This window comes from Chiloscyllium punctatum, chromosome 9 (assembly GCF_047496795.1).
Source record: "Chiloscyllium punctatum isolate Juve2018m chromosome 9, sChiPun1.3, whole genome shotgun sequence".
Taxonomy (NCBI): Eukaryota; Metazoa; Chordata; class Chondrichthyes; order Orectolobiformes; family Hemiscylliidae; genus Chiloscyllium; species Chiloscyllium punctatum.
The window spans coordinates 112,016,517-112,041,505 of record NC_092747.1 but is presented as its reverse complement, the minus strand read 5'-3'; the positions used below and the strand labels follow the sequence as shown (position 1 = coordinate 112,041,505).

At 39.7% G+C, this 24,989-nt stretch overlaps 1 protein-coding gene across 1 annotated transcript in view; it reads left to right on the top strand.

Annotated features, from left to right (window-relative positions):
- Window positions 1–24,989, top strand: part of fgf14 (fibroblast growth factor 14) — a 513,640-nt gene that overhangs the window by 36,488 nt on the left and 452,163 nt on the right. The window lies entirely within an intron of this gene.

The following is a 24,989-nucleotide window of genomic DNA, read 5'->3' as shown; positions in this document are numbered from 1 at the left end:
GATTAAGTCAAAAGGTAATAAGGGTAATTTGGAGGTGCTGGTGATGGACTGGGGTTTACAAAGTTAAATATCACACAACACCAGGTTATAGTTCAACAGGTTTATTTGGAAGCACTAGCTTTCGAAGCGCTGTTCCTTCATCAGGTGGTTGAGGGGCCACAACTAACCAATGAAGGAGCAGCGCTCCGAAAGCTAGTGCTTCCAAATAAACCTGTTGGACTATAACCTGTTGTTATGTGATTTTTAACTTAATAAGAATAAAACCCCATCTCAATTATTTCATTGATTGTAAATAGATTTGTGTGTTTTAACTAATTTAACATTATTTAGATTTGTATTGATTATAATACTCCTTTGAAATACCTTGGACCTTTCATGATGTTAAAGGTACTATTTAAATGCAGGTTGTTGTTGTATAATGCAGCTCATTTGTCCACTCTGAAAACGTAATACCTGTTAATGCCCCTATCTCTTCAAACACTAATCCCTCAAGTTTCCCCATAAGATCAGCTTCCATTATGTATTCCATTTTACAAATCTGTGTAAAGTACTGAATTTAAAAAGAGTAAGCCCCCTCTTTTAGCTGTTGTAAAACTCTTTCAATGTTAAATGTGTCAGGGGGAAGAAAAGTCCTCAGGCTGTTTGATTCTTGGTTGAAAAAATAGGAACTGTTTTCTACATTCATCCTGTGAAAAACTTATAAGAGTTTTAAAGACTTCTCTCAGGTTACTCTCCAGGCTTTACCTTTCTTGGATAAAGACCTCTAACTTGTTACGTCACCATCAACTGTGGTGTGAGATGACTGAACACAATTGGAAGCGTATTCTGTAACTTATTTGTTATTGATTGTTATTTATTCTTTGATGAGATAGAAGCTGTTCCAGCAAGGGCAGCATTTAATGATTTCCTTGAATTCCATAATTTCCTTGAATTAAAGGATTTGTCAGGACATTGTAGAGGGCACTTAACAGTCGCAAACACATTGCAATAAGTCTGGAATTGCATGCTATACCAGCTGAAGTTATTAAGATTTCCTTTCTTAAAAGGACATTGGCAAACCTGCTAGGTTTTTATAACAATCAGTAATAGTTTCATGGTTACGGAGACTGACTTTGTTTTCCAGCTTGATTAATTTAACTTAAATCCCAACAACTGCTGTGGTGAGATTTGAAGCCATAGTCTAGAACTCTGGCCTACTAGTTTGATGACATTATCATAATTTTCCTCTCTTACTTAATGACAGAATGTGAAAGCAGCTAAGTTCAGAACAGAAAGATTTCTTCCTCAGACAAGTTTGATGGTGACATGAAGGAAAAATGCTTGGAATATTGAATCAGTCCTGCAACATCCACAGAGTTGACAGTTTAGTCATTTACCTTTAATCAGCATTTTATTTTTATTCAGCTTTACAGCTTCTTCAGTATTTTAGTTTTGTATTGATATTTGATGAGGTTATTAGGATTTAAGGCAGTTCATTTGGTTGGAAGAAGTTTCAATTTTTGGGTGAGACCAAAAGTAGGAACCAAAAACGTCTAAATGTAGAGGTTGGTGAGAATATGGAATTCATTATTATAAAGAGTGGTTGAGGTTAATAATATGTATGCATTTAATGTGAAGTTAAATAAACACAGGAGGGTGATAGGAGTAAGAGGATATGCTGAGAGGGTAAGATAAAGAGGATGGAGGAGGGTGATGTGGAGCATAAAAACTTACGTTACTCATTTGGGGCAAATGGCCTGTTTCTATGCTGAATGAGAAACAGAAATCTGTCCAGCCATAAATTATAAGGTGGTGCTAGTTTATTTTACTAGAGCTTATTTGTAAATACAGTAATGCAATTGCATTAAAACTTTATTAATTTTAAAAATTGAAGCTGTCTTGGCCAGCTGAACACAAAATGGGAGCGGGAATGAGTGGATAAATTTGGAAGAGGATACAAAAAGTCTGCAGATGTGTACAGATATGCTAAATGAGTGGGCAAAAATTATCTGGTACAGTGTAATGTGGAAAATGAAAGATTGTTCATTTTGTTAGGAAAATAGAAAAGTGGTATGTTATTTAAATAGAGAGAATTTGTGGAATGGTGTAGTACTGAGGGATTTTGGGTGTTCTTGTACATGAATTACAAAATATTAGTGTGCATTCACAACAAGTAATTTGAAAGGGAAACACAGTGGCCTTTATTTCAAGGACATAGCGTATAACAGGCAAGAAGATGCAGCAGAACTATGCAGGGGTTTAGTGAGGCCAGATCTGGAGTACTATAGACAGTTTTGTTTTCTTATTATAGGAGGGACATACTTTCATTGGAAACAGCTCAGAGAACATTCACCCCTGGAATGAAAGGATTATCTGGAATGAAAGGATTATTTTATGAGGAAAAGCTGAGCAAGTTGAATCTTTACTCATTGAAGTTTAAAAGAATGAGTGTAATTTATTGGATTGTAATGTTCTGGGTGGCATGACACAGGAGATATTGATGAACATAGAACATAAAACATGACAGCGCAGTACAGGCCCTTTGGCCCTCGATGTTGCGCCGACCTGTCATACCAATCTGAAGCTCATCTAACCTACACTATTCCATGTACGTCCATATGCTTGTACAATGACAACTTAAATGTACTTAAAGCTGGCAAATCTACTACCATTGCAGGCAAAGCATTCCATACCCTTACTACTCTCTGAGTAAAGAAACTACCTCTGACATCTGTCCTATATCTATCACCCCTCAATTTAAAGCTATGCCCCCTCGTGCTCGCCGTCACCATACTTGGAAAAAGGCTCTCCCTGTCCACCCTATCTAATCCTGTGATTATCTTGTATGTCTCTATAAAGTCACCTCTCAACCTTCTTCTCTCTAATGAAAACAGCCTCAAGTCCCTCAGCCTTTCCTCGTAAGATCTTCCCTCCATACCAGGAAGCATCCTAATATATCTCCTCTGAACCCTTTCCAAAGCTTCCACATCCTTCTTATAATGCGGTGACTAGAACTGTACACAATACACCAAAGTGCAGCCGCACCAGAGTTTTGTACAGCTGTAGCATAACCTCATGGTTCCGGAACTCGATCCCTCTATTAATAAAAGCTAAAACACTATATGCCTTCTTAACAACCCTGTCAACCTGGGTGGCACCTTTCAAGGATCTGTGTACCTGGACACTGAGTTCTCTCTGCTCATCTACAGTACCAAAAATCTTACCATTAGCCCAGTACTTTGCATTCTGGTTACTCCGACCAAAGGGAATCACCTCACACTTGTCCACATTAAACTCCATTTGCCACCTCTCAGCCCAGCTCTGCAGTTTATCTATGTCTCTCTGTAACCTACAACATCCTTTGTCACTATCCACAACTCCACCGACCTTAGTGTTGTCTGCAAATTTACTAACCCACCCTTCTAAGCCCTCATCCAGGTCAGTTATAAAAATAGCGAACAGCCGTGGACCTAACACCAACCCTTGCGGTACACCACTGGTAACTGGGACTCCAGGATGAACATTTCCCATCAACCACCATCCTCTATCTTCTTTCAGCAAGTCAATTACTGATCCAAACTGCTATATCTCCCACAATCTCATTCTTTCCCATTTTGTACAATAGCCTACTGTGGGGAACCTTATTGAACGCCTTGCTGAAATCCATATACACCACATCAGTCAGTTTACTCTCATCTACCTGTTTGGTCACCTTCTCAAAGAACTCAATAAGGTTTCGATTAGATTAGATTAGATTAGATTAGATTACTTACAGTGTGGAAACAGGCCCTTCGGCCCAACAAGTCCACACCGCCCCGCCGAAGCGTAACCCACCCATACCCCTACATCTACATCTACATCTACATCTACCCCTTACCTAACACTACGGGCAATTTAGCATGGCCAATTCACCTGACCTGCACATCTTTGGACTGTGGGAGGAAACCGGAGCACCCGGAGGAAACCCACGCAGACACGGGGAGAACGTGCAAACTCCACACAGTCAGTCGCCTGAGGCGGGAATTGAACCCGGGTCTCTGGAGCTGTGAGGCAACAGTGCTAACCACTGTGCCACCGTGCCGCCCACTAAGGGCACGACCTACCCTTCACAAAACCGTACTGACTATCCCTAATCAAATTATTATTTTCAAGATGATTATAAATCCTATCTCTTATAACCTTTTCCAATACTTTACCAACAACTGAAGTAAGGCTCACTGGTCTATAATTGCCAGGGTTGTCTCTACTCCCCTTCTCGAACAAGGGAACTACATTTGCGATCCTCCAGTGTTCTGGCACTATTCCTGTAGACAATGGCAATTTAAAGATCAATGCCAAAGGCTCGGCAATCTCCTCCCTGGCTTCCCAGAGGATCCTAGGATAAATTCCATCCGGTCCAGGGGACTTATCGATTTTCACACTCTGCAGGATTTCTAATACCTCTTCCTTGTGAACCTCAATCACACGTAGTCTAGTAGCCTGTATCTCAGTATTGTCCTCGACCACATTGTCGTTTTCTAGAGTGAATGCTGTCAAAAAATATTCATTAAGTGCTTCCCCTATCTCCCCTGACTCCACACACAACTTCCCACTACTATCCTTAATTGGCCCTAATCTTACTCTTGTCATTCTTTTATTACTTAAATACCTATAGAAAACCTTAGGGTTTACCCTGATCCTATCCGCCAACAACTTTTCATGTCTCCTCCTGGCTCTTCTGAGCTCTCTCTCTAGGTCTTTCCTGGCAACCTTATAGCCCTCAAGCGCCCTAACTGAGCCTTCACATCTCATCCTAACATAAGCCGCTGCCTTCCTCTTGACCAGAGATCCCACTTCCATCGTAAACCATGGCTCCCACGCTCTACAGCTCCCTCCCTGCCTGACAGGTACACAGGACACACAGGAGCTTTTCCTTGAATAAGCTCCACATAAGCTCCTTTGGAGACTACAATTAGGGTACCAAGTTTAAAAATATGGGATCTTGCACTTGAGATGGAAATGAGGAAGAATTTCTTCTCTGAGAGGGTTGTTAATTTTCAGAATTCTCTTCCTCAAAGAGTAATGGAGGCTGGGTAATTAAATTCAAGGCTGAGTTAGACAGATTTTTGATTGGCAAAAGAGTTAAAGGTTAATGGAGACAATCATAACCTTATCAAATCTTATTGAATGGCAGAGCAGGTTCACTGAGTCAAATGGCCTACTCCTGCTCCTATTTCTTAGTGGCATGCTGAGAGTCTGACTTGTGGATAATGAGAATTAACATCATCATGGCATTAATTAGATAACTTAATTGAGTCAGTATATGCTGCTTTGTGCTGGTTACTGCATCACCATATGTGTAATGATTTGATTGACATTTATGTCCAATAACTGTGGATGGGTAAGTAGCTTCTTCCAGTGACTTTGCAGTTTAGTGTGATTGTGCTGAAGCTTTGTGCGCAAAGCAAGCACATTGTCTCTCTCACACATCAGTCCGCACATCGGAAAGCTTATGAAAATTGGCATTTTTAACAATTTTGTTGCTTATCGAACTGTGCAGGGAATATGTTAAAATATATATTTTAAATTTTTTGAGGACCGGTACCTATTATTAAATAAATGCTATCTGTCCATTGCTGCATCGTTATTATTGCATGTCCTTAATATAATTTTTGCAAACAAATTCTCTGCGCACTATTATTTGAATGATATTTTATGATAGTGCGAGGTCAGACATTGCCTTCAGAACAACCTATGCAATCTCCAGACTGAAATAAGTTGACTGTCAGGTAAATGTTAATCCTAAATATTAGGGCAGAGGACCATAAACTATATGCTGTAAAAGTCAACAAAATGACCTTTGAATGTACAGGCAACCCTGTTCTGTATATATTTTATACTTTTATTGTTTTCCCTCCTTGAACATTGTGACTCTGGAGGTTTGGAAATGACTCATTTTACACTATTGTTTAAATTGTGAATGAACTCTGAAGAGGAAATTCAAAATATTTATCAGCACATTAATGATTAAGTTAAAAGCAAATTAATAAAAGCAAATTACTGCGGCTGCTGGAATCTGAAACCAAAAGAGAAGATGCTGGAAAATCTCAGCAGGTCTGGCAGCATCTGTAAGGAGAGAAAAGAGCTGACATTTCGAGTCTAACTGACCCTTTGTCAAAGCTAAAAAAAGGGGAGAAATAGGGAGATATTTATACGAGGCTGAGAGAAGGTGAGTCATGGCTCCAGAAGCAAAGGTAGCAATAAAGAGGTGATAATGACAGTGCATAGAGAGATTATAGGGAGATTAGGAGCTGTAAATGACCAAGGCTGAAGCCAGTGCTATGTAACAAAATAGGTGGGGGATGGGAGGGATGGGCGAAGCAGAGGCCAAATGGAAAACAGGGGAGAAGAGTAGCAAAGGGGGAAGAGGAGAGGAAAAAGGTGATGAGTGAGTGGGGAGCGAGAGAAAGAGAGACAGTCAAGAAATAAGATGTACAGAACAGTGAAAAAAAAATTAAAAAAAGATAAATAAAATAAATGAAATAAAATGATCTGTAGTTGTTGAATTCAATGTTGAGGCCGGCAGGCTGTAATGTGCCTAATCGGAAGATGCGATGCTGTTCCTCCAGTTTGCGTTGAGCTTCTCTGGAGCATTGCAGCAGGCAAGGACAGACATGTGGGTATAGGAGCAGGATTGTGTGTTGAAGTGGCAAGCCACGGGAAGGTCCGGGACCTGATTGCATACAGGCCGAAGGTGCTCAGCAAAGCGATCACCCAGTAGTCGGTGTTTTGTCTCTCCGATATAGAGGAGACCACATTGGAAGCAACAAATGCAATAGACCAAATTGAAAGAGGTACAAGTGAAACACTGCTTAATCTGAAATGAGTGTCTGGGGCCTTGGATGGTGAGCATGGAGGTGGTAAAGGGGCAGGTGTTGCACCTTCTGCGATTACATGGGAAGGTGCCGTGTGTGATGGGGGAGGTGCTGGGTGTGATGGGAGAGGTGTTAGGTGTGATGGGAAGGTGCTGTGTGTGATGGGAGAGGTGTTAGGTGTGATGGGAAGGTGCTGTGTGTGATGGGAAGGTGCCGTGTGTGATGGGAGAGGTGTTAGGTGTGATGGGAAGGTACCATGTGTGATGGGAGAGGTGTTAGGTGTGATGGGAAGGTGCCGTGTGTGATGGGAGAGGTGTTAGGTGTCCTGGAGGGAACAATCTCTGCGGAATGCAGACAGGGGGAGGAAAGGGAAGATTTTAGTGTTTAGTGGTGGTGTTGTGATGGAGTTGGCGAAAATGGCGGAGGATTATTCTTTACATGTAAAGGCTGGTGGGGTGAAAGGTGAGAACAAGAGGGACCCTATCCTTGTTCTGGGAAGGGAGGGCGGGCGTGAGGGTCATGGCGCGGGAGATGGACCGCACATTGTCGAGAGCCCTGTCAACAACTGTAAGTGGGATTAAGTTAACACAACTATGTGCTGACCGTCAATTCTCCAAGTGGTACACCTCCAGTGGTCATGAACACAATAGGTTGGTTACTTTATAATCACAGAAGACATTATGGTGACAATACAGAAATTGTTAACACAGGAAGTGGTTCAGATGAATAGTAGTTATGGGGATGCTTGGTAAAAGGCAAAGAAAAATACTCGAACAGGGGGAGATGGAGACTGTGAGGATTTTGCCTGGACCATAAATGCAGTCATTAGCCATTTAGACTGAATGGCTATTCTGTGAATTTTGTGTGAATAAGGGAGGTTGAGAGAAAATCCATGCTATAGCAGTTGGTAATTTTAATAACACCTAAAAATTTGGGTCAATGTATAGCATTCTTAATTATTTCTGACTCGTGTCCATTTTTTTTTCATTTGAGGTGCGTGGGCATCACTTAGCCACATTTATTACCCCGACATAGTTGCACTTGAGAAGGTGATGGTGAGCTGATGCCTTGAACTGCTGCAGTCTAGTCCCACAATGCCAGTTGGGAGGGAGTTCAAGGATTTTGACCCAACAACACTGAATAAGTGGCAATATATTTCCAGGCCAGGATGTTATGCTGCTTAGAAGGGAACTTGCAGGTATCTGCTGCTTGGGTACAAGCTGATGGTACTCCTGCATTCTGACATTGCTGTCTAAGGTGCCTTGTGAATTTCTGCACTACATCTTGCAAATGGTACATACTACTGTTACTGAGTGTTGGTGTGGAGTAGTGGATATTTATGGATGTGGTGCCAATCAAGCAAGTTGCTTTGTCCTGGATGGTGCCAAAGTGTCTTGAGTGTTGTTGGAACGGCACTCATCCAGGCAAGAGGGAAATATTCCTTCACACTCCTAACTTGTTCCTTGTAGATGGTGGACAGATTCTGGGGAGTCGGGGGTAAATTACCGACTGCAGGATTCCTAGCTTCTGACCTGATCTTGGAGAAACAGTATTTATATGGCTAGTCTAGTTCAGTTTTTGGTCAATGGTATTCTCCTGGATGTTGGTAATAGGGGATTTAATGGTAGTGATGATGCCACTGAATGTAACGGTGTGATAGTTAAATTCTATCCTGTGAGTCAAATTTCTGGTTTTTGTAAATGATAGATATTGGGCAAATGTTTGAGACCAAGGGACATCTATGGGACCAAGGTCATTGCCTGGCACTTTTGTGGTGTGAATGTTACTTGCACTTGTCAGCCAAATCCAGGATAATTTTTGTGTCTTGCTGCATTTGGATATGGACTCCTTCAGTAGCCAAGGCTTTGTGAATGCTGCTGAGCATTGTGCAATCATCAATGAAGATTCTAACTTCTGACATTATGATGGAGGAAAGATCATTGATGATGATCCAATGATCAGTAATTTGCCTTGATTAGTTCTACAATAACAATCCTGTTTGTTCCCTTCCAGTGAAGTTCCATTGAAAAAAACACCTGAGCAAAGCATCTGCTTTTCTTGCATGCTGTTGTGTTTGGCAATGTTGCCAGATCTCTGAAAGAGGTGCATGTGGAGACTGGTCTACATGTCGCGATGTTAATGATCTTGGGATATTCTCTTTTAATGCCACTTGATCTAATGTTGAAACAAGTGCTCAAATTTCTGGTTTTTGTAAATGATAGATATTGGGCAAATGTTTGAGACCAAGGGACATCTATGGGACCAAGAGTCAACAGTCAAATCACTTGACCTGGAAGTATGTATGCATTGATATGTTCATTTCTGTTAACCAGCTAGATATGCTCCAAGAGACTGTTTTGTGACCTGGACAATGAACAATCATTACCGTGATTTGCTAATTTAATACTTGAAATTATCATTTTCTGTAGGATGGACTCAAATCTGAATAAAGCTATTGGCTAGAAATAGCAAATTATATGCCAATTACTGTATTGAGCTAGTCAATTTTACAATAGAAATATTACAGATACTATAAACCTTTCTGAACCTTAGAACAGCTAATTTGGATAAAATAATCTGAAGAGTACCATAACTACTATGTGTTCATGGGCTAGATTTCTAATGTATCTCTGAATAGTTTATTCAAATGAGCATAGGAAATGTTTCTTACCTAAGCAATGAAACGATTAGCTTTTACTGCCTATGATAGCAGACACCAGAACCATGATAGAGACACATGAATTTAGCATTCAGGAAGCAACATTAGGATTGCAGGAGGATGTCAAACCAACCCAGTTAGTCTGTTACGTGAATATTGTAGCAGATTGTAATGCTTGATAATATTCTCTGGAAACAATATTGAAAGCATGTTCCTGCTCATGCGTCTGTTTATTCCATGGAGGCTAAATTGTATTGTGCCCAAAATGGCAGGAAGGTTGTGATGCATGATTAGCCCACGCAATGCCATGCAGGCAGTGACAACTTTGCTTTGCCTGCTTATTTGAATGATTACTGCTTGCAATCACCACTTAATGGACTGTTCATTGGATGCAAGATCAGCAGGGGACCCAAAACTCTAACTTACCAGTACCAGTTAAATCTGGTTCCGTGGCATAAACTAATTTACAACACTTAAAGAGGAGGTGCATGCAGAAGATTATCTGTTTCAGCAAACAATGAAGAATGGCACAATGTGGCAGTCAGTGGTCTTTGATAGTGTCTATTGATGTTCTAGGGAAGCCAATGGAATATAGCGGAAGTAAGAGGAATACCATGTAACCACAACAAGCCAGGATGCTGATCAGATACACAATCAATGCCATAGATCTAACCCTAAGAATCTGAATGTAGTACAATAAAATACTCAATTACCTCATACAAGTGATGAAGGTCTGAATGCATTTTGAATGCATTTTTAAATATTGTATTCCACCAACTGCACTACTGGTCTCATCTGCTACTCCTCATCACTCAGTTGCCAGCAATTTGAACAGTCACAATTCATACCTGACATTCATAGACTCACCTCCCCCCTCACACTCCGTGCTTCTCCAGGCCACGCACTCACTTCTCACAGCTTGCACATGTTGGCAGCTATTCAACTTTGGGTATGTCATCCAACAGATTGCACGACTCTCATTGACACATTTCCCTTTCTCCTGCAGGACAAAGTGCCAGATAACCAGAGGCAGCAGAAGCTCGCTGGAGGTGTATAAATACACCTGCTTCTCTCAATCCCTATAAAAGACACAATTCTGGCCATTTTTTTGAGTGGTCATGACTGAGGCTCTGGCTGGGGAGAGGGCTGCAACTATCAAGCATGAAGCTAACCTCAAACCTAAATTTCTTGCTCATGGTCCACTTCCCTGGAATCCCACACATTATTCTGATTTCCCAGCTGCAGATGGTGCAAACATGCATCTCTTACATTCCACTCTCCTCTCACCATTGCCTTGCCCTTGTACATCTACTTCATATATCCAAGGGGTTCAACCTTCCCAGGCAGTGGAGGAATATCAAGAACAAAGTGATGATGAGGACTCAGTATCGTCAACTGATTTCACATTGCAGCCACCAGTTCAAACACTGGCGTTGTGTACACCTTAGAGGATAAATAGAGGCTTAGATCTGCACATTGTCAGATACTATACATGATGGCTTGCTATCAGGGCAAGGGACAAGGATACCACAGGTGCCAGCTCACCAGAGAGAGAACTGTGTGTATATATATTCCACTGCAAGGTCTCAGATGAGCACTTTGATGGATGGCCTGCCAAAGAATGCTGATGGATATGCAGATCAAAATAGTTGATGAATTGGTAGGCCTCTTAGTAAACCTGTAGGCAATGTCAAAGAGCATGGAGGACGCTGGCACCAGCATGTCACAGAACTTTGTGTGTGGCTTGGAGCCTATCTTTTCTAATGTGGAAGCTGTGGCCAACTCCATCAGTACGTTTATGGACACAGGTATAATGTCGTGTCTAATAGTCAATACTTCAGCTTCCACTGCACAACCAGCAGTCACCCGATGTCTAAGTGCTGCGGAAGCACTCTGCTGTTAACTTGGCTGTGGATATAGTCTGCAAATTTGCTCACCAATTCTCTCTGTTCTGCAGCAATCCATTATCCAACAGACTACGACAATTTATGAGGAAGTGGCATAACCCTGCTGTCCTCTAATGGGATAATTCTCTTTGTCCCCATACCTCTGTGATTCTACTGGTATCTTTTGTATTACGTTTCAACTGTCCCAAACTGTTGCAGCCTATGCTGAGATGGTGCAGTCTTCAACCAGAGCTATTTGAGATCATCCACCAAGTCTATTTGTAGTGTCTTCTACACCAGCCATACTGCAGTTACTAGGGTAGCACTGTGTAGAAATATCAGAACAGGCAAAGGAACTTGAAGATAAACACTGAGAGCACACACAGTGATGATTATTTAATGTCTGTATGAAGTACAGCATAGTTTCATTTATAACTTCTGCTAATAATGTAGGGCTCCTCCAGTACAAGTGAGGCAGCATTGCTTCAGGATGCCAGTGGCCAACTCTAACCTATTTTGAATCGCAACACTAGTCTTTCAGTGCATGTAACTGTCCATGTAACTGTGGGTTGCACACTGCTGTCAGCAGCCATTAGTGCATAGCTATTATTGCCCAGTATGCACCTTTTAGTTTGCTGAGGTGGCTCAAACACAGTTGGCCCTGTGGACCATCAAAGAATGAAATCATAATGATTAATCTCAGACTGAGTGGGATTGATCTCCATGTTTCACTGCCTATGATTACATGCAGGCTGGATGTTGTGGGAGGAGGAGTCCTTTTGATTCTGGAATAGGTCATGTTTGACATGTGGCAGCTGTAAAGCAATACATTTGCAGTCAGAATCACCATGCAAAATATGGAGAATTATGCAATTGTAGTGAAGGCTTCTGCTTGGTGCTAACAAGAGAAAATAAAACATACAGAGATCCTTAGTGATTTAACTTATGAAACAGTGGATAGCAAAATTGGAAATTATGCAAATAACTCCAGCTCCAACCTGGAATAAGTCATACACATGAAGGTTCATGGCCTCGTTTACATTTGTACCCACTGGCAATGCAGGCCTCACTCCGATTGAGACTGTAGTTATGATTGCAGCAGATGATGGATTTCAATGAAGACATTCTTCTTAAAGCAAAGATTGCCTGTCCCTTACTCAGACCATTCCCAAAAATGTTGGGGAACAAGGAGCCTAATGAGAAGGAGAAATTAAAGGAAATTATATCGGTAGGCAAATGGTGTTGGGGAAACTAATGGGTTTAAAGACAGATAAATCCCTCAGGCTTGATAAGCTTCATCCCAGAGTACGTATGGAACTGGTCCAGAAATAGAGGATGTGCTAGTGATCATCCTCTAAAAGTATATAGACTGTGGAACAGTTTCAATTTATTGGAGAGGAACTAATGTAACTCCACAATTTAAGAAGTGAGGCAGAGAGAAAACAGTGAATTATGGACCGATTAGCTTCACATTGGTGGTGGGACAAATGCCAAAGTCCATTCTAAAAGATGCAATAGTAGGGCACTTGGAAGATAGCGATAAGATCCAGCCTAGTCAGCATGGATTTAAAAGGCAAAGTAGTGTGTGATAAATTTGCTGGAACCTTTTGAGGATGTAACTAACAGATAAGGGAAAGCTGGTGGATGTGATTTACTTAGATTTTCAGAAGGCTTTCGTTAAGGGCCCACATAGATTAACATGCACAATTAAAGCACATGGGATTGAAGTTAGTGTCCTGAAATGGGTTGATAATTGGTTGGTAGATGGAAACAAAGAGTAGAAATAAAAGAATCTTTATCCCAGTGACTTTTGGGATACTGCAGGGATCAGTTCTTGAACTCCAGCTATTCATGATATATATTAAATAATGTAGATGAGGAAACTACTTGTCATATATTGAAACTTACAGATGACACAAAACTGCATTGGAGAGACAGCTGTGAGACAGATGCAGAAAAGCTTCCAAATGTGATTTGAGCAAGTGGGCAAGTCTTTGGCAGAGACAGTATAATGCAAGTGAATGTGAGATTAGCTACTTTGGTAGCAAAAACAGAAAAGCGGGTTATTATCTGAATTGCGATAGATGGAGAAAGGGGGAGTTATAATGAAACCTGGGGGTTCTCATACACCAATTGCTGAAAGTAAGCATGTAGGTACAGCAGGCAGTAAAGAAGGCAAATAGTACACTGGTTTTCATAGCGAGAGGATTTGAGTATAGCAGCAGGGATGTCTTGGGCATTGGTAAGACCACACCCAGAGTATTGTATGCAGTTTTGGTCTTCGTGTCTGAGGAAGGATGTTCTGGTTATTGAGGAAGTGCAAAGAAGGTTCCCAGACTGATTCCAGGGATGACAGGACTGACATGAGGGAAAGACTGGATCAGTTAGGACTATATTCACAGAAATATAAAAGAAAAATGTGGAATCTCATAAAAACCTATAAAATTTTAACAGGATTAGGAAGGATAAATGCAGGATCAATGACCGGTGAGTCCAGAGCCAGGAGTAACTGGAGGTAGTAGGTGAGGAGGAATTCCTTTATTCAGAGCGGTGAGCATGGGAATTCTCTCTGTGACAGGAAACTGTGAAGTCCAAAATATTGAAGACTGTCAAGAAAGACGTCGCTATAGTTCTTAGGGTTACATGGATGAAAGGATAAGGGGAAAAAGATGGGAATTGGGTACTCGGATGCTCAATTGTGATCATAGTGAATGGTTCTCTTTGCACTTCCATTGAATGTGCAAAGCACTGGTGTACCGATGCTTTTGTGAAGAAACTATCTGTCTTTGGAAATATGGGAGAATTTGAATATTTGCAAGATTTGCAATAAAATAAATCTTGGTTCAGATGCTGGAAGAATATTAGAGAGCATTTATAATTCCCTACCCTGTATATTGTAGTTGCTTAGAATGTATGACACAGAAACAAGTCATTTTGCCCAGCTGATTTTACTGGTGTTTGTGCTCCATTTGTAGGTTGTTACAGTGATTGGCAAATGATAACGTTTATCAAGGTTTACTTATTTGAATATAGTGTACAGCATGTGTCGGCTTAGTGAAGTTAAGTCAAGAACGGCATCTTTCCTGAGCAGCACCTGGCTTATTGTTTATTTAGTTAAGCAGAGAGGCAAGGAGACACATCTGTGTCTGCAACTGGCAGCTTAAACAAATATTTATCCCGTGGTAGTTTGAATGTTGAAGACACTTGACAGGCTGAAGCTCAGTTTGCAATCCACCAATCTTAACAACAGTAAATCCTGATTAGTGTTGTGATATGAATTTTAGTTAAACAGTGTACACCTGTATTTAGTTGTCCCTGTACACTGAGCATTACATTTCAACTTGGATTGTGAAATTGGTCTGAGTGAGAATATCATACATATTTGCAGCACTTGAAATAAATCTGTAGAATTTGAAAATGATGCAGTTTCAACTTAGCCGGTAATCTATTAATCAGTTTTCTAGGTAAAGGCTGCATCATTTTTTGAAGACAGCCCAGTTTTGAAATAAATGTTTAAACAAATTCTCTTTAACTTCCAACAGCCATTAGGTGCCATGGGCTAATGCTGGTTATTAAAGCAATATGCATGGTCAGCAAGGTTAGACATGTATTTTGCAAATTACAGATCCATGGAAGTTATGGCATTGAAGTTTTTAAATAATAGAACTTGAGTACTGTTACAATCTGGCAAAAGTGAGGACTGCAGATTCTGGAGATCAGAGTCAAGATTAGTATGGTGCTGGAAAAGCACAGCAGGTCAGGCAGTATCCGAGGAGCAGGAAAATTGACGTTTTAGGCAAAAGCCCTTCATCAGGAATATGCCACTTTAATCTTGATTACTGTTACAATCTGTCAGTGCCTTGGAGAGCCAAGTTTATAAGGGATAATGACTGTAATGACATCTACTGACTTTTGCTGAGATGCAAGGTGTCTCATTTACATGTATTAATGGTACTGTTTTTAGAGTTTGGATTTTAGGCATCTGGGTGTTAGTTTGTTTTTGTAAAATTGTTTAAAACTTACTTAGGTCAGTCTTTCTCAAACTGTGATTTTAAACCAGTATGTGTCAGAGAATAGGCCTGCAAGCTTCCTGGAGTGTTTATTGGGCCAAATGACAGCTTCTGTGGTGTAACTTTATTCATAAATTGTTTGGAACTTTAGAGCACTGGCATTTCTGAAAGCATGACTAATGCTTATTTTGACAGTTGCTGGCTAGATCAGCATTTATTGCTCATTATTTGTAATCCTTGAAAATTGGCAATGAGCTTTCTTGGAGTCCAATGAGCTTTCTTAGAGTGTTGGAAATTTGTTTATATTGAGGATTTACAACTGGAGAGAGGAAAAATTAAGCCATTAATTTTGCAGGATCTAGGATGAGCAAGACCTTTGTATTAAAAAATAAGTTCAGAAGTTAGATTTACTAGTTAGAGGATCTGATTAAAGTCAAATGCAAGAATAGTTTTTCTGAAATAAGGAGATTGTTCAGAGCAGTTAAGGGAATAAATTATCTCAGTAAAAGATTGTAGCTTGTGGAACTTCCAGACCAGGAGCTTTGCAGATGATTAAATTACTGAAGAAAGTCTAAAATCAGTTGTGTGAGGATTTAAGATGACAGGATCAAAACTGAGAAGAAGCAGATAAATCAAACCGACAGATTTGATAGGGAAATAATTTCTCTGAACTTTGATTGATTGTGAAGTGATCGTTTTGGGGTATTTTTGTTTTTGCTGGATGTTTTAGGTCTGGTACTATATTATACTTAGCTTGGCTTAGTTTATTTTACTTTTCATTTCTTCTGTGTAATAAGCTTCTGTTTTGTTAAAACTAATAATGCAGCCTTGTGTGTTTATGTTTCAGTGCAAGGCTGTGATGTTAAATTAATAAAAAAACAAAATATCATCTATCAAGCTGATTTCGTTCTGGGATCTGACTTGTGTAATAGCAATGTCAACTGGGATTGCAACACTGCACTAAGTTCAAAATATCTTCCTGAATTCCTTTAAGTGAGAGCTGCACCTGTTTCTCATTGGAGAACATAATCTTGTATAGAAATGGAAATTCATGGAATTTGGGGCTGGAGAAATCTGTGGACCAATTTCAGTTATCTGAGGGGTTTCGTGAGCAATATCCCAGAATTTTCCACCTCCAAATTAATCTGGATTTTTATCTGTTCTTTTACATATCTGTCAGCAGCTGATGTGTTTTTGTCAGTAGGACAGAAAGTGGTTATATCTGATACTCGCAAGGTACCAAAATTGTGTGGGACAGGTTGCATTGAACAGAGGCCTTAACAGGCCATCATTATTTACATCTATAAACTTGTTTTTAAATTCACTAACTTCCCTTTCAACTCCAATGCCCACCCCAACATGTACACACACACATAGAATCTAAACAATGTGGAAACAAGTCCTTCGGCCCAACAAGTCCACACCAAACCTCCAAAGAGTAACCTACCCAGACCCTATATGTTTACCCCTAACTAAAGCACATAACTTATACATTCCTGAACACTATGGGCAATTTCACATGACCAATTCACCTAACCTTAACATCTTTGGATTGTGGGAGGAAACTGGAGAACCCGGAGGAAACCCACGCAGATACAGGGAGAATGTGCAAACTCCACACAGTCGCCTAAGGCTGAGATCAAACCTGGGTTCCTGGCGCTGTGAGGCAGCAGTGCTAACCACTGAGCCGCCGTGCTGCCCTGCACATAATGGGGCAAGTACAATATAGAATCTCTAGCCCCACACATTTGTGTTGTGGTATTGCGCAGTGGTACGTGTCAATTAGCTATGCCAATAATGAGTAACACTTCCATTCTTTCTAGGGATTTCAGCATATTTTGATTATGATACAGCTGTCATCACTTTACTCCTAACCATTGCTTTACTTCAAAAATACTAAATTAAGGATATAAACTTCTAATCTTGTGGTAGACTGATTGCTACAACCCATGATTTCATGGCAATTTGCTTTCATATTGTAGTAAATTTGGAACAGTGTAAAGGGTGCGAATTATGGAGTCAGTGATTTGCATCATGAATTTTGCCACTTTGTATTTTCTTGGAACTGTTGTGCAATTGTCCTTGCTGGAAGCAGTCCTGATCTGATTAGAATCAATGATGATCCCAATTTTCTTGCATTTATTCCAATTTTCACATTTCTAACTTGTGCACAAATACAATGGTATTGGTGGCCTGATATCAGAATGATTTATTGTTCAAGGTTAGAATTAACCACCCTGTTGTTAAAAAATGTATGGCTATTGCAAAGATTAAACAACTGGGATTTTTTTTAGTATTTATCTCCTGCACCTGGAAATCTTAATTTTCATATTGTCACATTTTATGTCCGCACTTTGACGTTGTTTTCAGAATTGAACTTGCCTTTCTCTCCCCCTCTTTCCCACCTTCAATGCACAATCTTACTAAAACTAACATGTATTTCTATAACTCTAATTTACATATTAATCATCAGCATCTCAGTTATGAGTAAATGTGTCAGCTGTAGCTCTGTGGGTAGCACTCCAGCATCTGAGTCAGGAGGTTGTGGGATTAAGCCACACTCCAGAGATTTAAGCACTGAGAGAGTGTTGCATTGTCAGAGGTACCGTGGTTTAGATGTGATGCTAAACTGAAGCCTTGAATGCATTCTTAGGCAGGTGTAAGAGATCTCATGACACTACTTTAAAGAACAACAGTAAAGGTTTAACTAGTGTCCCAGCAATAATTATCTCTCAAGCAGTATTACAGAAAAACAAATAATAATAGTATTATCATGCTCTGACTGTGGGATTCTACTGTCCGGGACTTGCCATTTTCTCCATTACTGCAAGGGCAACACTTAAAAAGTATTCCAGTGGCTGGAAAATGCTACGGGATACTCTGAGGTCATGCTATAGAAATGCAAGTTTCCTTTTCTTTATTTCAAAAACAGTTTAAACATTTACTGCCATCAGCAAGTGAATTAGCTATTTCATTTTGCTGTTGGTCATGAATTACAACATTCTGTCTCCTTCAACCCCAGGACTTTTCAGCAAGTTGGAAAAAGTCAAGGCTAACTTGCTTGTTTCATTTCATGCCATATATTCCATGAAAGCAGAAGTCAATAATTAGTGAGGTATTGGTCATTAATGGCATAACATCCCAGTGTGATATGTACAGCAATCTTCTACAACAGTGAAACTGAAAATAATCTCAAAGTTTCAAAGCAGACAAGACAGCTTCAAATAATTATCAATCACAGTTGAATCAAGAGGGTCTGCTGCCATTTCACTGAAGTCCTGTGATTTCAGAGGGTGCTGTCCCTTTAGCATTTGAATTGTCACTCAAAGCCTTCTCCTTTACAATGGATTCTAATTCAACAAACCAAGAAGATCTGGAGCAGATTTACTACAGTGAATTTTATAGTGACGTTTGTAGTTTGTAATGCTAATCTTGCCTTGCAGAAATATCTTTTGTAATATTTCTGTGTTGTAATATGATCATTTTATAAACAAACCAAAAATTACTGCCAGATACATTGAATATTAATATGATTTACAAAGAAGCGGAACAAATGTATAGAATAAGTGCATTACAGTAACTTGTCTTCCAGAACATTCTTTTCTCATTTTTCTATATTTGAATCACTTACACATTAAAAAGAAAGAAATGTTCTTTTACACAGCAGCATTTGTGATGCTGGGAAGTCTCAAAGTGCTTTATGGCCAATGAAGTACCTTTTGAAATATGCCAGTATCTTTAGTTTATAAAAATTACAGCTGTCAATTTCTACACCATAAGTTCACACCATTTGGTAATGACCTGATAATCTGCTTTCATTATATTAATTGAAGGAGACAAGAAAACAGGGGCATTCATCTATTCTTGATCGAAATAGTGACTGTGAGATTGTTTTAAGTTCCACTTGAGAAAATGGGAAAGCCCCATTTGAAGTCTCATCCAAAAGATGGCATTCCTAACTGTTCAGTGCTCCTTAGTATTGTAACTCCAACAGTGCAGTGCCTCATAAGTACTGCCTGTCTGACTGTGAAACATTCCCTCAGTGCTTCCCCTGCCAGAGTGCAGTGTTTCCTCAGTACTGCCACTGTGGCTGTGTGATATTCCCTCTATACTGCATCTCCAAAAGTGTAGTGCTCTTCAGTAATCTTCCTGCAACAATTCAGTGTTCCTCAGTACTGTGCCTCCAACAATGTGGTATTCCTCACTACTGTCCCTCCAACAGTGCAGCACTCCTCAGCACTTTCCCTCAGACAATGCAGTATTCCTCACTATTGTACCTCCAACAGTGCAGTGCTCCCCAGTAATGTATCTCCAACATTGCAGTTTTCCTCAGTACTGTCCTTCCAATGGTGCAGTGTTGCCCAGCACTGTATCTCCAATAATGCAGTATTCCTCAATACTGCACGTCTGACAGTGCAGTGCTCCTCAGTCCTGTGCCTCTGACAATACAGTGTTCCTTCAGAAATGCTCCTGCATTCCTGCACTGGGTGTCTCGACCTGAACTTTGTGCTCAAGTCTCCAGAATATGACTTAGTTTTCTTTTGAGAGGTGAGAATACAACACACTGTGCCACATGAGGGCAATAGAAATAGGTCAGATGTGTCATGAATACTGATACCAAACAAGATGATTGGACAGTGATGAAAAGTGTTCTTTTCTGAGTATGACATTGTTGTACTGTGGAACTTGTTAGTGTTTGTATGGAATTGTCCTGAGATCCAGTTTACAATCCCATTGCTTGTCTACTGCGTTGTGTTTATTTTCCTTCAACTAAAGCTTTCCCTTAGAAAGTATTTCTACACTATTCAATCATTGGGCTTCAAAACATAAATCATGTCTGTTCAGAAAGAAAGCTGTAAATCACAAGACAGACATGGTATACATTTCAGAAATAAACTGTGTAGTTCTGTTTCACTTTAAAATTGCACGGTAGGGTAAGAGTTGTAATATTTATCGAGAGATTATTGAAAGTTGAGTGGGGCTATATCTCTTGGATGTTTATCTGTTTCAGCAGGTGAGTGACAGGAGTGTGGTAGTTTTGCTGATAACTTGAAAAGGAAAGAATTATATTTTGCCATCAATCATTTAACTGTGATCTTTGGGAAGTGGAAATTACAGGGTGAATTTCTACGGCCTACGGGGAAGTAATTTCTGTCCTGATTGCATGCTGTAACTAGGCAGTGGGTGGGGTGTTAGTATCCTAGAGATATCGTTCAGCTGTTGCACAGATCTACCGTCAATGTTACAGGGCATCATTGTGTGATTTTCATTTGGCAAGAACTTCATTTGGCAATGATTTTTTTCATGCAAAGAGTAATTTTCTTTTTATTATTTGCTCATGGGATGTGATCATTATTGGAAAGGTCAGCATTTATTGATCATGCCTAATTTCTTTCGATGATGTGCCTTCTTGAACCATGGAATTAGGCTGCACCCACAGTGCAGTTCATGAAAAGGATCCAGGATTTTGACCGAACAACAGTAAAGCAAAATTAACATAATTCCAAGTCAGGATTGTGTTTGACTTTGAGGGGAACTTAAAGCTGATTGAGTTCTCCTTTATCAACTTGCCTAGTCTTTTTAGGTAGTTGAAGTGCAGATTTGGAAGGTGTGCATAATGTAGTCTAAGTGAGTTGATGCAGTTCATGTTGAAGATGGTGCACATTGCTGCTACTGTGTATTGCTGCTGGAGGGAATGAATATGTAACGTGTTTATAAAGGTGCTGATCAAGCATGTTGTTGAGCTTCTTAAGTTTCAAATAGTTATTTGTTAATATAGAACTTGAATATTGTTGAAAATTCTTTTTCAAAACTTTTTATCTTGCACTTAGCAGGATATTTGTAAGAATACCGGTGTGAAGGAACCCACTTATGTATATTGTATGATTGATTGGAAAGTGACTTCCAATTGGCGGAGGTGTTGCTATTGAGAATTTACCATTGAAAAGACGAGTTAACTGCCAACCTTGTTTAAATTTAAACCAGACAGGTTAACACTAGGGGATTGGTCAAGGCAATAGATTAGAAAATGGCTATATATTGTCAAGTTGAATCAGATGTAATATGTGTAGATCTTCTTTCTGTCAGCAAAGTTAAGCATCCTGTGTATCAATGGTGAAGTAATGTAGGTGTAGTTATGTATAGAAATGCCCCAAAAAACAACAGATTGAATCAAACAGCATGTCCATTTGGCTGTTTACAGCAAATGACATACTGGCTCTAAACAATGCAAACCTTAAAATACAATTTCGAACATTGAATATATTTCAAAAATTGAACAGCATTTGCTAATTAATCCTGATTATTCCAACAATTATTCTGATAACCAATTTAAGATTGTCAGTCAAGCTCATGGTGTGGTGCACTTGCATATACTGGAAACTATACATTAATACATGAACACATATTGCTGTTATTGAACAAAATAGATAACAGCCAATTTCTGCTTTATTCCTCAGGTCAATGCCTTGGCCAATCAGAGTCAGTTTGTATGGTTTAAATTCAAATAAAGTAGTCAGTTAGCTCTTAGTTATTACCAAGCTGATGCATACTTCATGGTAATGCCTCTACTAACCAGAGTTTGCTTTACAACCAATCAGACTTTCTTCAAAGAATATGGTATTTCTTGCAAATGTCTTGATGGGAGCATGATGAAAAGATTTGACAAAATGTGTCTTTTCCAGCATACCCAAGTTCTTGAGTGTTATTGGAACTGTAATCATCCACACAAGTGGGTGTATTCCATGACACAAACTCATCTGTTGCAGATTGTGGACAAGGTTTGGAGAGTTAGAGAGTGAGTCACTCACCACAGATTTCTCAGCTTCTGATCTAATGTTGTAGCCATAGTACTTAGAAAAGTGGTCCAGTTCAGTTCCTGGTCAATGGTAAATTTTAGTGTCTTGTTGGGAGGAGATTCAGCAATGATAATGGAAGAGATGGTTAGTTTCTCTTTGTTTTGAGGGGACCATTGCCTAACACTGGTGTGGCATGAATGTTCTTGCCAAATGGAAATTTGAAGCTCTCCTTACCCTCAAAAGACTGTGGATAGTGATTCAATTGAGATTTTCACCACTGTAGTGGATAGATTTTGTTGGAAAATGATGAGGGATATGAGGCAAATGCCAGTAGAAGTTGTGGTAGATCGCAGTCCTCGATAAAGTCTGAAATGTCATTCCCTGTGCTCCAAGAGGTGCCAAACGTTACATGGGGGTTTACATGAATGATTAGGTTGGTAGCCTTAGGAAAATTTACTACAGAAATGCAAACAGCTTTCTTCTGAACCTGACAAAACTCTGTAATTTCTTGTAAATCTGCAAAGCACATTTCTCCTGAGAGTGATTCTCAATTTATTCCCAGCAATCTGGATTTTTCATTGAAATGAGGCCTGGGCCATCGACTAGTTTCATTCAGTTCAATCACAGAAGCTAATTTGTCTAAAAAAAGAGATTGCTGTGTAATATTTCTGTTTCACAGTCCCGATTTTCTTCACTCTGACATTGGTGGCCATACCTTCACTTTTGATTTCATCCTTGAATTCAAATGCCTCCATTACTTTGCTGCTTCCTTTCCTGGCAAATGTTTACCTTTTGTGCTGCCCCAATTCTGTCCTCTAACCCATCCCTTCACATGCTGGTGGCTGTGCCTTCAGTTGCCCTTAGCTCTGCCTTCCCTAAGCGTCACTGCCTCTCTCCCCTCCTTGAAGATGCTTGTTAAAACCCAGCTGCTTGACCAAGCTAATGGTCATCTGTTCTAAGATTGCCTTCTGTAGCTCAGTGTCATATTTTGTCTGGTATCCATCCTGTGAAGTGCTTTTTGATACTTATCAATGCTAAAAGGTGCTACATTGATACATGATGTCTTGCAGCATACATTTCTAAGCCTTTTAATGTTAAAAATAGCTTGGAAATTATATCGATTCTGTTACTCCTCGTGTATTAGAAAACTTTGTTTTTAATCTAACTACAGTGAAACTTTGGCTAGGATAGGACCTTGGCTTGTGTGAAGGTACAGAGTGCCAATGTCTGATGATTGAGAATCATTGACCAATAAATAGTTTGAAACAGAGAAGGGAAGCATCCATCAGCTCAATTAGGCATTGGTGCACAGCCAGAGTTGATTAAATGAGTGATTTAAAGAGTCTGTCTAATCCATTGAAAAATGCCGACTCTTTCCAGGGTTGGGAAGGTATTCTATTAATTTTTTTCAGAATAAATATTACTAGATCTAACCATGCTGTGACACTGAATTCAAATGAACCTTTTTAAAAAATCTTTATTTAAAAAAAAACCTGTGATAATAGGTCTCAGTTTGAGTTGATGTGTTCTAAGCAAACAGGGGTGTTTATGCTTGAATTTGAACATGGAATCATTAGGTTTTGGGGTGATGCTGAGGTTTCAGGTGAGACTTTCATGTGCTGACAACCTCTTTGAGTTGACAATATGAGACTGACTATTTGCTCCCAATGAATACCAAGTAATGAGATTGTGATTGCCACACAATTTTCAGGTGAGTTTGCAAGTGAATGAAATATGTCAGCACGTGGAGTGAAATAAGCAGTACAAGAAAGGTGAGATAGTGGACCATTGAATGATCAAGAAAGACAACAGGAAGGGAGGAAAAGACGTAAGGCTGGTATTTATACATTCCTTCCCACAATGTTGGAATATCCAAAAATGCTCAAGAGTCGATTAAGAAAGTTTGAAGTATCATCACTGATGTAACGTAGAAAAAGTGTCAACCAATTTTTACACAGCAACATACCACAGATGACAACTTGATGTTGTCCAGATTAATTTGATTTATTGTGATATTGGTTGTTGGATAAATATTGGCAAGGACGCTGGGAAAACTCACCTGAACTCCTTTAAGATAGTGACTGTGAGATCTCCTACATTCAACTCAAAACACAAACAAGGTTGCAAAATGAAATCTCATCCATGAAATGGTACTTCCAACAGTGTGGCACTCACTCAGTACTGGACTGAAATTCTAGTGCTCAAGCCTTTGAAGTAGGATTTTGACTCACAACCTCAGAGATGAGTTGCTTATCCACTTTGTCATTAGCTGACAGGATATAAACTGAGAGAAAGTGGGAACTAGTTGTAGAAATACAAATGAACCCAAGGGCATGGATAGTGTTAGTTTTCCTTAAAGTCCGTGCTATTGCTGTGATGATTCAAGTGAGGTTTTGATTTAGTTCTGATGAGTCTTTCCAGTGCAATTTAGCAAAACAGAGATTGATTTTCTCTGATCATTTGATTAAAAAATTTGTTTTTAAATTGATTTTTTTAATCACATTGGAAGTTGGGATTTTAATTAGGTGCAGTTGCTTGCACCTAAAACCCTGTCCAAAGGAATCATTGTAAACAGAAACAAAAACAGAAATTGCTGGAGAAACTCGGCAGATCTAGTAGCACATGTGGAGACAAAGGAGAATTATTGTTTTGAGTTCAGTGACCCTTCTTCAGTTCTAGAGAAGGATGACTGGACCCAAAACATTAACTCTGCTTTCTCTCTACAGATGGTGCCAGACCTGCTGAGATTTTCCAGCAATTTCTATTGTTGTTTCAGATTTCCAGCACCTACAGTTTTTTTAACC